This window comes from Arachis hypogaea, chromosome 7, assembly GCF_003086295.3.
Source record: "Arachis hypogaea cultivar Tifrunner chromosome 7, arahy.Tifrunner.gnm2.J5K5, whole genome shotgun sequence".
In the NCBI taxonomy this organism is placed as follows: domain Eukaryota; kingdom Viridiplantae; phylum Streptophyta; class Magnoliopsida; order Fabales; family Fabaceae; genus Arachis; species Arachis hypogaea.
In genome coordinates, this window is record NC_092042.1 from 29286014 (window position 1) to 29302373 (window position 16360).

The following is a 16360-nucleotide window of genomic DNA, read 5'->3' on the forward strand; positions in this document are numbered from 1 at the left end:
TTCAATCCATCATCTTTTCAAATTTGTTTTCAACACATCAATTATCTTTTAAAATCTTTTTCAAAATTAAATTTCAAATCTATCTTTTAAATTATAATTCATATCTTTTTCTTTTCAAAATTATATCTTTTTCTGATCATATTTTTTAAAATCATATCTTCTATTTTATCTCTTTCTTATTTTTTTTCGAAAATTTCCCACCCCCTCCCTATATATTGTGTTCGGCGTCCCCCCACCATCACCATTCCACAATTGCTCTCCTTCTATCCCTCTTCTTTCTTCTCCTTTGCTTGAGGACAAGCAAAACTCTAAGTTTGGTGTGCTTATCCGTGATCACAAAAACATACTCACTTAAGATCATGGCTCCTAAAGGAAAGCAAACCGCCCCAAGAGGGAAGAAAGAAAGCGCTCCAAAGCCACTTTGGAATCAAGGGAAGTTCTTAACTAAAGAACATTCAGACCATTACTACAAGATAATGAGTCACAGATCAGTGATCCCGGAAGTCAGATTTGATCTGAAAGAAGATGAATATCCGGAGATCCAAGAGCAAATTCGAAACAGGAATTGGGAAATTCTGGCCAATCCTGAAACTAAAGTGGGGAAGAACATGGTTTAGGAATTTTATGCTAATCTATGGCAGACAGAAAGACAAAGAATCATTGGAGCTGCTCTCTTTGACCATAAGACCTTAGTCAGAGGGAAGATCATTCATACCAATTTTGACAAGATCAGGGAGATATTCAAGATTCCTCAACTGAAAGATGACCCAGACTCCTTTAATAGGAGAATGATGAGGGTCAATAAAGGGTTGGACAAGGTTCTGGAGGATATATGCATCCCTGGAGCTAAGTGGACTACCAGTACAACTGGCATCCCAGTTCAACTCAAAAGAGAAGATCTAAAACCAGTAGCCAGAGGCTGGCTGGATTTTATTAGTCGTTCCATATTGCCTACCAGCAACCATTCTGAAGTTACCATCAAAAGAGCTGTCATGATTCACTGCATCATGTTGGGAAAAGAAGTGGAAGTCCATCAGCTGATCTCCTGTGAGCTATATAAAATAGCAAACAGGAATTCTAAGGACGCTAAATTGGCTTATCCAAGCCTGGTTTCTATGCTTTGCAAAGATGCTGGAGTAAAGATGGGAATAACTGAATATATCCTAATTGAAAAGCCCATTACTGGAACATCAATGGTCAGGCAACAGCAACAAGAGGATTCCACCAGAAGGAGAGCACAAGAAGCCCTCCCAGAACTGCCCCAATTCGAATATTGGGAACAGCTTGAGGCTTCTATTTCCAGATTGCAAGAAGCTATGGATCAAATAAAGGAAGAACAGAATAATCAAGGTAGCATGATTTGCAAACTGCTCAAGGAACAGGAGGAGCAAGGGCGTGATCTAAGGGAGCTGAAGCGCCAAAAATTAATCCTTGAACCACACCCCAAAGAATTAGAGGAGCATCCACTCCTCAAAACAACAGGTTGCTGAGTTCCAATTTTTCTGTTTTAACTTAGTGATAATTATTCCTTTTAGAAATTGACCTTAGAAGATATTTAGTAGTAATTAGGATGTCTATTTTGATTTTATTTCCAATTAAGTTATAATTTATTTTTCTCATCATCATTAGGCATGAATAAAGTAGTAGATTTTCTTTTAGAATAAAGAAGTAAATTATATTTTTCGAGTTCTTAATAAATAAAATTTATAATTAATTATATGTGGTGGCAATACTTTTTATTCTCTGAATGAATGCTTGAACAGTGCATAATATGTACTTTGAATTTGATGAATATTGGCTCCTGAAAGAATGAGGAACACGAAAAATATTGATTGATGATCTGAAAGATCATGAAATTGATTCTTGAAACAAGAAAAAGCAGTCAAAAAAAAAAACACAATATTCACAAGCCATGGGCACTAGCCAAGCGTAAAAAGGATCCAAGGCTTTGAGCATCAATGGATAGGAGGGCCCAAGGAAATAAAATCCAGGCTTAAGCGGCTAAACCAAGCTGTCCCTAACCATGTGCTTGTGTCATGAAGGTCCAAGTGAAAAGCTTGAGACTGAGTGGTTAAAGTCGTGATCCAAAGCAAAAGAGTGTGCTTAAGAGCTCTGGACACCACTGACTGGGGACTCTAGCAAAGCTGAGTCATAATCTGAAAAGGTTCACCCAGTTATGTGTCTGTGGCATTTATGTATCCGGTGGTAATACTGGAAGACAAGGTGCTTAGGGCCACAGCCAAGACTCATAAAATAACTGTGTTCAAGAATCAACATACTACACTAGGAGAGTCAATAATACTATCTGAATTCTGAGTTCCTAAGGATGCCAATCATTCTGAAAATTTAAAGATACAGGGAGATGCCAAAACTATTCAGAGACAAAAAGCTACAAGCCCCGCTCATCTAATAAGAATCTGAGCCTCATTTAAAACTCGAGAATATTATTATTTCTTTATTTCTGTTAGAACCTATTTTATTCATCTAGTTGCTTGAGGACAAGCAACAGTTTAAGTTTGGTGTTGTGATGAGCGGATATTTTATACGCTTTTTGGGGGTAATTTCATGTAGATTTTAGCATGTTTCAGTTAGTTTTTAGTAAAATAATATTAGTTTTTAGGCAAAATCATATTTCTGGACTTTACTATGAGTTTGTGTGTTTTTCTGTGATTTTAGGTATTTTCTGGCTGAAATTGAGGGAGCTGAGCAAAAATCTGACTTAGGCTGAAAAAGGACTGCTGATGTTGTTGGATCCTGACCTCCCTGCACTCGAAATGGATTTTCTGGAGCTACAGGAGTCCAATTGGCGCGCTCTCAACGGCGTTGGAAAGTAGACATCCAGGGCTTTCCAGCAATATATAATAGTTCATACTTTGCGCAAGGATAGACGATGTAACTTGGCGTTAAACGCCAAGTTCATGCTGCTGTCTGGAGTTAAACGCCAGAAAAACGTCATTATCCGGAGTTAAACGCCCAAAACACGTCATAACCTGAAGTTTGACGCCAAGAAAGGCCTCTACACGTGGAAAGCTTTAGTCTCAGCCCCAGCACACACCAAGTGGGCCCCAGAAGTGGATTTCTGCACCAATTATCTTAGCTTATTCATTTTCTGTAAACCTAGGTTACTAGTTTACTATTTAAACAACTTTTACAGACATTTCTTGTACCTCATGACATTTTTCAGATCTGAATTACATACTTTGTGACGGCATGAGTCTCTAAACTCCATTGTTGGGGGTGAGGAGCTCTGCAGCGTCTCGATGATTTAATACAATTCCTTTGTTTTCCATTCAAACACGCTTGTTCTTATCTAAGATGTTTATTCGCGCTTAATTGTGAAGAAGGTGATGATCCGTGACACTCATCACCTTCCTCAATCTATGAACGTGTGCCTGACAACCACCTTCGTTCTACATTAGATTGAATGAATGTCTCTTAGATTCCCCAACAGAATCTTCGTGGTATAGGCCGGATTGATGGCGGCATTCATGAGAATCCGGAAAGTCTAAACCTCGTCTGTGGTATTCCGAGTAGGATTCTGGGATTGAATGACTGTGACGTGCTTCAAACTCCTGAGGGCTGGGCGTTAGTGACAGACTCAAAAGAATCAATGGATTCTATTCCAACCTGATTGAGAACCGACAGATGATTAGCCGTGCTGTGACAGAGCATAGGAACGTTTTCACTGAGAGGATGGGAAGTAGCCACTGACAACGGTGACACCCTACATAGAGCTTGCCATGGAAGGAACCTGCGTGTGAGAAGAGGATTTCAAGGAAGAGTTGAAGTCAGAGGACAAAGCATCTCCAAAACTCCAACATATTCCCCAGTACTGCAAATCAAAGTAACATTGTTCCCTCTTTTATTTTTATAATCAAATCTAGTAATTTCACTTTTAATCCAAATAATCCTTGTTGACATCCTGACTAAGGTTAATAAAATAAATATTGATTGCTTCAAACCAATAATCTCTGTGGATTCGACCCTTACTCACGTAAGGTATTACTTGGACGACCCAGTACACTTGCTGGTTAGTTGAACGGAATTGTGAAAAGAAAGTAATCAGTTAGTGAAATTAGTTCTCTTTGGCACATGCCAAGGAGCCTTTAATTAAGGATCACAATTTCGTCCACCAAGTACGGTGGCTAAGGATTGTGTGAGAAAGGCGACAGCAGAGAAAGGGAGTTTGAGGGTGCCTTTTCAGAGACCTTCAGGAAGGAACTTTGCTCCGAGAGGTAGGAATTTCAAGCGTGGAGGCTTTGTTCCACAGCAGACTCAGGGTCAAAGTAATTACAGAAGGCTGAATACCAATGTTAATCAGGGAAGAAGGTTTGGGAAGCAGCCACAGCAGGATCTGAATTGTCAGAGGTGCAGAAGGTATCATCCTGGAGTTCCGTGCAGAGTCGGACTTGGAGTATGCTATTCCTGTGGACAGCCCAGACATATGGCCACTAATTTCCCAGAGAAGAAGAAGTATGAGACTGGAAGGGGGCAGCAGCCAGGGAGAGTATACACTACTTCTACCATAGGTGCTGAGAGATCTGAGACACTGATTAGAGGTAACTGTGAAATGGCTGATAAAATCTTAAATGCTTTATTTTAATCAGGAGCAAGTCATTCATTTATTGCATTTGAAAATGCCCATTAGTTAGGATTGAGAATGGTGGTTTTAGGTTATGATTTGAAAGTATATAATGCTACTCATGAAGCTATGGTGACTAGGATAGGATGTCCACAAGTTCTTTTTCGAGTACAACAGCGTGAATTTGTGCATGATTTGATTTGTTTGCCTATGACTGGTCTTGATCTCATTTTGGGATTAGATTGGTTATCCAAGAATCATGTTTTTGCTTGATTGTTCTGAGAAGTAAGTACAGTTTATGCCGGAAGGGTCAGAAGCACCGGTTGTGGTGAATAGTTACTATTTGAATTCTATGATAGTAAACTGTTCTGGAACTGAATGTCAGGGTATTATGTTATTAACTGCGGGAGTATCAGGTGATGATCATAGTTTAGAGCAGATTCCGGTTGTATGTGAATTTCCAGATGTGTTTCTGGATGATATTAATGAATTCCCACCTAACCGAGAGGTTGAATTTGCAATTGAGTTGGTACCTGGATCCGGTCCAATTCAATTACTCCTTATAGGATGTCACCTTTAGAAATGGCTGAACTGAAGGCTTAGTTGGAAGATCTGTTGGGTAAGTATCTTATCTGACCAAGTGTTTCTCCATGGGGAGTGCCAGTGTTACTGGTAAAGAAGAAGGATGGTAGTATGCAATTTTGTGTCGATTATCGGCAATTGAATAAGATCACTGTGAAGAACAAATATCCATTGCCTAGAATTGATGACCTAATGGATCAGTTACAGGGTACCGGTGTGTTTTCTAAGATTGATATGATCCGGGTATCATCAGATAAGGGTTAGAGACGAGGATATTCCAAAAACTGCTTTCAGAACCCGTTATGGTTATTATAAATATACAGTGATGTCTTTCGGGTTAACTAATTCCCCGGCAGTATTTATGGATTATATGAACAGGATTTTCCAACTGTACCTGGACAAGTTTGTTATTGTCTTCATTGATGACATTCTTGTTTGTTCGAAGTCTGAAGAGGAACATGTTGATCACTTGCGAACTATGCTGCAAATTCTGAGAGACAGGAAGTTATATGCTAAGTTATCTAAATGCGAGTTCTGGAAGAGTGAAGTGAAGTTTCTTGGCCACGTGGTGAGTAAGCAGGGAATAGTTGTGGATCCTGCTAAGGTGAAAGCAGTGATGAATTGGGAGCGACCAACTTCAGTAACAAAGATCAGAAGTTTCCTAGGTCTGGCCGCGTATTATCGTAGATTCATTAAGGGATTTTCACAGCTCGCCTTACCTTTAACTAAATTGACCAGGAAGGATACGCCTTTTATCTGGACTCCGGAGTGTGAAGAGAGTTTTCAAGCATTAAAGCATAGGTTGACTACTGCACCTGTATTGGTATTACCTGAACCAAGTGAACCGTTTGAAGTGTACTGTGATACATCGCTAAAAGGTTTAGGGTGCGTTTTGATGCAGCACCAGAATGTTGTAGCATACGCCTCACGGCAATTAAGGCCGCATGAAATGAACTATCCGACACATGATTTGGAACTTGCTGCTATTGTGTTTGCTTTAAAGATTTGGAGGCACTATCTCTATGGCGTTAGGTTTCATGTTTTCTCAGATCATAAGAGTTTGAAGTATCTTTTTGAGCAGAAAGAGTTGAATATGCGTTAGAGGAGGTGGATGGAGCTTCTGAAAGATTATGATTTTGAATTGAATTATCATCCAGGAAAAGCGAACGTTGTGGTGGACGCTTTGAGTCGGAAGTCTTTATATGCAGCTTGGATGATGCTACAGGAGGAAGAGTTACTGAAGGCATTTCAAGGTTTGAATTTGGGAATTAGAGAAGAATCTAGAATTTTGTGTTTGAGTCAGTTACAGATTTTAAGTGATTTTAATCAGAACTTCTGAAGGCTCATCGAGACAGTGAAGCGTTACGTAAGGTATTACCAGTAGTTGAACAGGAAAAACAGTGGAGAGTATCAGAAGGACAGGATGGTTTGTGGAGGTTCAAGAACCGGATTATTGTGCCAAATATTGGAGACCTGCAACAGAGTATTTTGAAGGAAGCTCATAAGAGTGGATTCTCAATTCACCCGGGGAGTACTAAAATGTATCAAGATCTGAAAGCGATGTTCTGGTGGCCAGGTATGAAAAATGATGTGGCATTTCATGTATCTAAATGTTTAATGTGTCAGAAGGTTAAGATTGAGCATCAGAGACCATCAGGGACCCTTCAGCCTTTGGAGATTCCACAATGGAAATGGGAGAGTATTGCAATGGATTTTGTGATAGGTTTGCCTATAACCCAATCAGGTTGTGACGCTATTTGGGTGGTTGTGGATCGACTAACAAAATCAGCTCACTTTCTTCCTATCCGAATAAGTTGCACAATGGAGGAATTAACTCGAATGTATATTAAAGAGATTGTCAGGTTGCATGGCATGCCTTCTACCATTATATCTGATCGGGATCTGATAAATGGATTTTTGATGGTTTAGAATTTCACAAATGAATTCTCGTTGTAAAGTATAGTTTCTAAACCAAACAATAATCCTTTCATACAAAAATTTGTTTGTCACAAGTACAAACCCCTAAAATTAATAACCGAAGTATTTAAACCTCGGGTCGTTCTCCCTAGGATTTACAATAAAGTGTCTTGTTATTGGTTGTAAGTTATTTTGGGGGTTTTGAGATTATAGACAAGAATTATAAATGGCAAGGGAAATAACCTAACAACTAATAAAGCTCTTGGCAAGATATGAGAACTAGAAGTCCTATCCTAGTTATCCTCCTCAATTGTGATAACAAATTATCCATTACTCCCACTTAGTTAACCTCTAACCATGGAGGAAAGTCAAGTGGATAAATCAATTTGATTCCTCAAGTCCTAAACAACTCCTAAAGGAAAGACTAGCTTTAGAGGTATTCAAATCAATTAGCAACTTCTAATTATCAATCAACAAAAGGATTAGATAACTCAAGAGTCACTAATTACTCAACCAAAGCCAAGAGGAACAAAAGCTACACTAAAATCCTACCAAGCATTTCATCAAACACTTGGAAGGCACAAAAGAAAAGCAAAGCAAATTGACAACAAGAAGAGAATCTAACAACAATTATTGAAAGAAATTAACAACAACAATCAAAAGAAACACAATTATTATGAATTACCTTGAATTGAATTGAAAGAAAGTAGAAGGAACAATACTAGATCTACAACAAAATATAAGAACAACATAAAAGAGATTACACCAAAAGAATAGGAGAAGAATGAATGTAACTACAAGGAGTTGAGAAGATAGAAGTAGAAGAAGATGAATCTAAATCTAGATCTAAGAACTAAACCTAATCCTAATCCTAATTCTAGAGAGAAGTGAGAGCTTCTCTCTCTAGAAACTAGTTCTAACTACTTCTAAAACTAAACTATGACTAATGGTAACTAACATGTGTTTCCCTCTTCACTCCTTGGGTTAAATAGCATCAGAAATGAGTTGGATTGGGCCCACAAGGCTTCTAAAATCGCTGGCCACGTTTTGCTTCAAGTGGACTAGGTGGCAGCAACGGCGCGTGCGCGTACTATGCGCGTGCGTGCCACCATACTTGTAGCAACTATGGCAAATCTTATATCGTTTCGAAGCCTCGGATGTTAGCTTTCTAACCCAACTAGAACCGCATCATTTAGACCTCTGTAGCTCAAGTTATGGTCATTTAAGTGCAAAGAGGTCGGCTTGACAGCTTTCCGGTTCTTTCATTTCTTCATAAGTTCTCCAACTTTTCATGCTTCTTTCTTCATTCCCTTGATCCAATCTTTGCCTCCTAAACCTTAAATCACTTAACAAACATATCAAGGCATCTAATGGAATCAAGGTGAATTAAATTTATTCATTTTAAGACCTAAAAAGCATGTTTTCACTCTTAAGCACAATTAAAGGAGAAGTTATAAAACCATGCTATTTCATTGAATAAATGTGGGTAAAAGGTTATAAAATCCCCAAAAATCAATACAAGATAAACCGTCAAAATGGGGTTTGTCAGGATCCTCGCTTTACATCAAGGTTCTGGGGAGCTTTTCAGCGTGCATTTGGAACGCAGCTAAGTTTGAGTACTGTATATCACCCTCAGACAGATGGTCAATCAGAGAGAACTATTCAAACCTTGGAGGATATGCTAAGGGCTTGTGTTTTGGACCAGCCAGCGAGCTGGGATCGCTATATGCCATTATTAGAATTTGCTTATAATAATAGCTATCATGCGAGCATCAGAATGGCTCCATATGAGGCTCTGTATGGCAGAAAATGTCAATCTTCGTTGTGTTGGTATGAAACTGGAGAAAGGAGTCTATTAGGGCCTGAGATGATAGCTGAAACGACTGAGCAGATAAAGAAGATTCGTAGTCGAATGCTTACAGTCAAAAAGCCGCCAAAAGAGCTATGCTGACCAGAGGCGAAAGCCTTTGGAATTCGAAGAAGGAGAACATGTCTTTCTGAAGGTTACACTAACCACTGGGGTAGGAAGAGCTATTAAGACTAAGAAACTGAATTTCCGTGATATTGGACCGTTTGAGATCCTGAAGAGAATTGGGCCAGTGGCTTATAGAATTGCCTTACCACCGTATCTTTCGAATTTGCACAATGTGTTCCATGTGTCACAGCTTAGGAAGTACACTCCTGATGCAAGTCATGTTCTGGAACCAGAACCAATCCAAGTGAGAGAAGATCTAACACTTCCAGTAATTCCAGTGAGAATCGATGATACTAATATTAAACGATTACGCAGAAAGGAAGTATCATTGGTAAAAGTAGCTTGGAGTCAAGCTGGTATCGAGGAACATACATGGGAGCTTGAATCAAATATGCAAAAGGATTGTCCACATCTCTTTTCAGGTAACTAGATTTGAATTTTGAGGGCAAAATTCTTTATTAGGTGGGTAGGATGTAAAGCCCGGTTAAATTAGTAAATAAACTAGTTTTTAATAAGGAGGATTAGAAATGTGAATATTATATCAAATTAGGATAGAGCTCATCGAAACAAAAATTTTGACACCAATTTTGAAGAAAACGGTCCAAAATTGGATCGAACGGGCCGAACCGGTCTATCGGTCCAACCGGACCAGCCTTTTTAAGTGAACCCAAAGCCTTTCTTCCCTTCACTTTAACAGAAACGAAGCTTTCAGCTTCCAGGGAAGGGAAGGACGAGAACTTCGCCGAAAACCCTTACGATGGTTCCGATCCCCGTAATTTCCCCGCCCGAGCTCCGATTGCCGCACCGTTTGCGGCCACGCGTCCACCGCGTCGAGCTCTAAATTTTTACTGGAACAATTTCACTGGTAACTTATTTAATCACTCTCAGCCCTCTTTTCCCCCAATTTTCAAATTTTAAGTGGGAATGTTGAATTTCTTTGATTTCTGATGTTTTAGGATCCAATTAGCTTGAGGGAAACGTTCACTCTTGCTTATGTGAAGCTTGGGTAAGGTGAGGATATGATAATTTTATTTTCTTTGAATTTGAGCTTTGAGTATTAAATTGGATATATATGTGTTATAAATGTGTATTAGGTTGAAAATAAATAATTGGAGCTTGAAATTGTGAATACTAGAACTTGGAAGAAGCGGATTAGTTGAGGTTTTGAGGGCTGAGTTCTTTTAGAAAAATTGTCTTGGAATAATACTTGGGAATCGGCTAAGGTATGGTTTAGGTTTCTTGTATTTAATATATAATGTTCTGTGAAAACTTAGGCTAGACGACCATAGGATAAGTTGGAATGCAGGTGTATGTTTAATGTTTAGTAATTTGTCGATGAATATATTTGGTTGAAGTTTATCGGATAATTAGTTATTAATTTTGGATGGTGATAAACCCCATTTGTAGGGTTTATCTTGTGCTTGATTTAGGGGATTTTATAACCTTTTACCCACATTTATCCATTGAAATAGCATGGTTTTATAACTTCTCCCTTAATTGTGTTTAAGAGTGAAAACATGCTTTTTAGGTCTTAAAATAGCTAAATTTAATTCACCTTGATTCCATTAGATGCCTTGATATGTTTGTTAAGTGATTTCAGATTTAGGAGGCAAAGATTGGATCAAGGGAATGAAGGAAAAGCATGTAAAAATGGAGAACTCATGAAGAAATGTAGGAATCGCAAAAGCTGTCAAGCCGACCTCTTCGTACTTAATCGACCATAACTTGAGCTACAGAAATCCAAATGATGCGGTTTCAGTTGAGTTGGAAAGCTAACATCTGGGGCTTTGAAATGATATAAGATTCGTCATAGTTGCATCCCACATAGGGGCGCGCACACGCACGGTACGCGGACGCACTGATGGTGGCACATGATCCACTTAATGCAACTCGTGGCCAGCGATTTTAGAAGCCTTGTGGGCCTAATCCAACTCATTTCTGATGCTATTTAAGCCAAGGATTAAAGAGGGATGAGACATCTAGTTACCATTAGTTTAGTTTAGCTTAGTTTTGGAGAGAAAGTTAGTTTTAGAGAGAGAAGCTCTCACTTCTCTCTAGGATTAGGATTAGGATTAGGTTAGTTCTTAGATCTAGGTTTTTGATTCATTTTCTTCTACTTCTTCTTCTCAATTCCTTGTAGTTACATTCATTCTTCTTCCATTCTTTTGTTGTAATCTCTTTTATGTTATTCTTGTGTTTTGTTGTAGATCTACTTTTGTTTCTTCTACTCTCTTTCGATTCAATCAAGGTAATTCATAATAAATGTGTTTCTTTTGATTGTTGTTGTTAATTCCTTGCAATAATTGTTGTTAAATTCTATTCTTGTTCTCAATTTTCTTTGCTTTTCTTTTGTACCTTCCAAGTGTTTAATGAAATTCTTGGTTGGATTTTAGTATAGATTTTGTTCCTCTTGGCCTAGGTAGAGTAATTAATGACTCTTGAGTTATCTAATTCCTTTGTTCATTGATAATTAAAAGTTGCTAATTGATTTGAATGCCTCTAATGCTAGTCTCTCCTTTAGGAGTTGATTAAGACTTTAGGAATCAAATTGATTCATCCACTTGACTTTCCTCCATGGTTAGAGGTTAACTAAGTGGGAGCAATGAACAATTTGTGGTCATGATTGAGGAGGATAACTAGGACATGATTTCTAGTTCTCATATATTGCCAAGAGTTTTGTTATTTGTTATTTTATTTTCTTTTCCATTTATATTTCTTGTCTAAAATCTCAAAACCCCCAAAATATCTCATAACCAATAACAAGACACTTTATTGTAATTCCTAGGGAGAACGACCCGAGGTTTCAATACTTCGGTTTATAAATTTAGGGGTTTGTTTAAATGACAAACAACTTTTTGTATGAAAAGATTATTGTTTGGTTTAGGAACTATACTTGCAACGAGAATTCATTTGTGAAATTCTAAACCATCAAAAATCCAATCATCAAAATGGCGCCGTTGCCGGGGAGTTGCAATGGTGTTGTGTTATTGGTTATTGTATATATGTGAATATTGTGAATATATTGCCTTTTGCTTTATTTACTAGTTGTAGAATTTTGTTTCTCTTGATTTCTATTAGCTTTTGAATTTTATTTTCTCTTTTCATTATGAATTCTCACTTTGGCTACGAGTGTAGTTACAACTATATTGTAGGTAATGAGAGCTTCAATGAGAATGTGTATCAAGAATGGGATAATCAAGGGTGGAAAGAGCCATATGCTTATGATCAATCCTCATGGCAACAACCTCCACCAATGCACTATGAAGAAGAACCATTCTATGATGCATATCAATCTAATGGCTATGGTGAATCACCTTGTGACTTTCAAGAACCACCACCATATGCCTATGATCTATACCCTCAACATAACTCTCAACCATACCCACAAGCCCCTTCTTACCAACCACCTTCATATGACCCTAATCCATATCCATCCTACCAACAACCATACGAGCCATATGAACCACATATAGAGCCACCACCATTCCAACATCAACATTTTCAAGAGCTATCCCCTCTATATTATTACCAAGATGAACCACCTCCAATATATGAAAATTTCCAACCACAAGATGAATACTACTTTCTACCACAACCTCCCATGGAAGAATACTTATGTCCTTCAATCCAAGAGCCCTATGATCCTACTCATGATATCCAAGAGGAACAAGAGTCAAGGGATCATCTCAAGGAAGTATTGGATCAATTTCAAGCAACCATGGAGTGTGTTGTGCAACAAGTGGAAAGAATAGAAAATATTGAACCACCACAACTCTACCAAGAAGAACCACCTTCCTACTATGAACCATTTCCCCAAAATGAGGAACCCTTCCATCCACCCCAATATCTAATGGATGAAACCCTTAGTGTTCTTGTTCAAGGGCAAGAAGAAATGAAAAGGGATGTGCAAAATTTCATGGCCACCTTGGATGCGGTAACAAATCAATTAGCCTCCCAATGCTTGAACACTCAAGGAACTCCCATGGCTACATGTGGAGAATCGAATGAACATAGCATGAAGGAGAGATTAGAAACTCTGGTGGAAAATGAGGGAAGTTGCTTTGTATTGGAACAATTGGAGGAAGCTTTAACTGTTGAAGACAAAGAATAAGTGGTAGAAGACTTAGGAGATGCGGAGCCTCCATGGGAATATAGAGTTGAAGAAAACCCCTCCAAGATGATTGAAATTGATGCTAGGGAGGAAAGTGCACACCTTCCAAGGCATATTCCATATGAAGACTTGGATGGGATAGAGCAAGAATTGAGTTCCCTTAGTATGAAGATCAAGCATCAAGTCTTAGTGGTGAAGAATCCTTTGAGCATGAAGAACCTTCTCCCGTTGGATTTGAAGGCGTAGAGGAGGTAAATTTTTCTCACCCTCCCTATTATGATTTGAGTAAGGGAAAATGTTTAGATAAAATTGATGAACCAAGAATTGGGATTAAGAGATCTTATGAAGAGGTGGAAGTCCCTAGAAATAGAAGAACGGGGGTTGGTTATGCTTTGTCAAGATCTTTGGAAGCATCTTTGTCTAGGTTGTCATCTACCCTTTCACTTGAGTGGGTAAAATTCATTTCTATTAGCTTCATTGTCCCACTTGAGTATGGCTTGCTTGAAACGGATGGTCAACTTAGGATGCTTTGTGGGATGAAGCGTAAGCGAAAGATGTTTCGTGGTTGGCGTTGCAAATCAAGGCCCATTTTGGTTGATACTTCAAGAGTTGAATACAAAGGTGGGAATAGTGCTCAAATAGATGGGTCTAGGAGAATTGTTAGGCACTTCATAGAGAATTCACCTTGTTCACCACCCGGATAGACTAATAATGATGATCAACCTCAAGACGGGTGTGAAAACAAAATGTGGGATCTCGAATTAGAAAAAGAGGATCAACTTTGGGAGCCCCAAGCTTGTGAAGAACTCCATCAACACTCGGCTCAATCCATACGAAATCTTGGGGCACAATGAAGAACCAAGCATTGGTGAGAGTTCCAAGATGAATTCAAGCACAAGCTACCTTGAGAGGAGCTCCTGGTGGACGAAATTGTGATCAATTCTCTTCAAGTTGTTTGTCTTTGTATGAAATCATTATTATGGCACTGGTTGAATTCACAACTCCGTTCAACTAACCAGCAAGTGTACTGGGTCGTCCAAGTAATAAACCTTACGTGAGTAAGGGTCGATCCCACAGAGATTGTTGGTATGAAGCAAGCTATGGTCACCTTGTAAATCTCAGTTAGGCAGATTAAATTGGTTTATGGGTTTTTGGAAATAGAAATAAGAAAATAAATAATAAAAGGGATAGAATACTCATGCAGATTCATTGGTGGGAATTTCAGATAAGCGAATGGAGATACTGTATGGCTCAAGAACGCCTGCTCTCCCACTGCTTCAACTCAATCCTTCTTACTCCTTTCCATGGCAAGCTGTATGTAGGGCATCACCGTTGTCAGTGGCTACATCCCATCCTCTCAGTGAAAACGTTCCTATGCTCTGTCACAGCACGGCTAATCATCTGTCGGTTCTCAATCAGGTTGGAATAGAATCCCTTGATTCTTTTGCGCTTGTCATCACGCCCAGCCTTCAGGAGTTTGAAGCTCGTCACAGTCATTCAATCATAGAGTCCTACTCGGAATACCACAGACAAGGTTTAGACTTTCCGGATCCTCATGAATGCCGCCATCTATCTAACTTATACCACGAAGATTCTGTTGGGGAATCTAAGAGATACACATTCAAGCTCTTGTTGCATGTAGAACAGAAGTGGTTGTCAATCACGTGCGTTCATAAGTGAGAATGATAATGAGGGTTACTTATCATCACATTCATCATGTTCTTGGGTACGAATGAATATCTTGGAATAAGAATAAGAGAGAATTGAATAGAAAACAATGGAATTGCATTAATACTTGAGGTACAGCAGAGCTCCACACCCTTAATCTATGGTGTGCAGAAACTCCACCGTTGAAAATACATAAGTAAAAGGTTCAGGCATGGCCGAATGGCCAGCCCTTTCCATGATCAAGTGACCGAATGATCAAAGACTTAAAGTGGTCAAAAGATGTCTAATACAATAGATAAATGTCCTATATATACTAGACTAGCTACTAGGGTTTACATGAGTAAGTAATTGATGCATAAATCCACTTCCGGGGCCCACTTGGTGTGTGCTTGGGCTGAGCTTGATCAATCCACGAGCTGAGGCTTCTCTTGGAGTTGAACTCCGAGTTATGACGTGTTTTGGGCGTTCAACTCCGGATCATGACGTTTTTCTGGCGTTTAACTCCAGACAGCAGCATGAACTTGGCGTTTAACGCCAAGTTACGTCGTCATTCTTCGAATAAAGTATGGACTATTATATATTGCTGGAAAGCCCTGGATGTCTAATTTCCAACGCCGTTGAGAGCGCGCCAATTGGAGTTCTGTAGCTCCAGAAAATCCATTTCGAGTGCAGGGAGGTCAGATTCCAACAGCATCAGCAGTCCTTTTGTCAGCCTTCTTCAGAGTTTTGCTCAAATCCCTCAATTTCAGTCAGAATTTACCTGAAATCACAGAAAAACACACAAACTCATAGTAAAGTCCAGAAATGTGAATTTAACATAAAAACTAATGAAAACATCCCTAAAAGTAGCTTAAACTTACTAAAAACTATATAAAAACAATGCCAAAAAGCGTATAAATTATCCGCTCATCACAACACCAAACTTAAATTGTTGCTTGTCCCCAAGCAACTGAAAATCAAATAGGATAAAAAGAAGAGAATATACTATAAAGTCCAAAATATCAATGAATATTAATTTAATTACATGAGCGGGACTTGTAGCTTTTTGCTTCTGAACAGTTTTGGCATCTCACTTTTTCCTTTGTAGTTCAGAGTGATTGGCGTCTCTGGGAACTTAGAATTTGGGATAGTGTTATTGACTTTCCTAGTTAAGCATGTTGATTCTTGAACACAGCTACTTATGAGTCTTGGCTGTGGCCCTAAGCACTTTGTCTTCCAGTATTACCACCGGATACACAAATGCCACAGACACATAACTGGGTGAACCTTTTCAGATTGTGACTCAGCTTTGCTAAAGTCCCCAGTTAGTGGTGTCCAGAGCTCTTAAGCACACTCTTTTGCTTTGGATCACGACTTTAACCACTCAGTCTCAAGCTTTTCACTTGGACCTTCATGACACAAGCATATGGTTTAGGGACAGCTTAATTTAGCCGCTTAGGCCTGGACTTTAATTCCTTGGGCCCTCCTATCCATTAATGCTCAAAGCCTTGGATCCTTGCTTTAGAATTTTTCGCCACAAATTAAA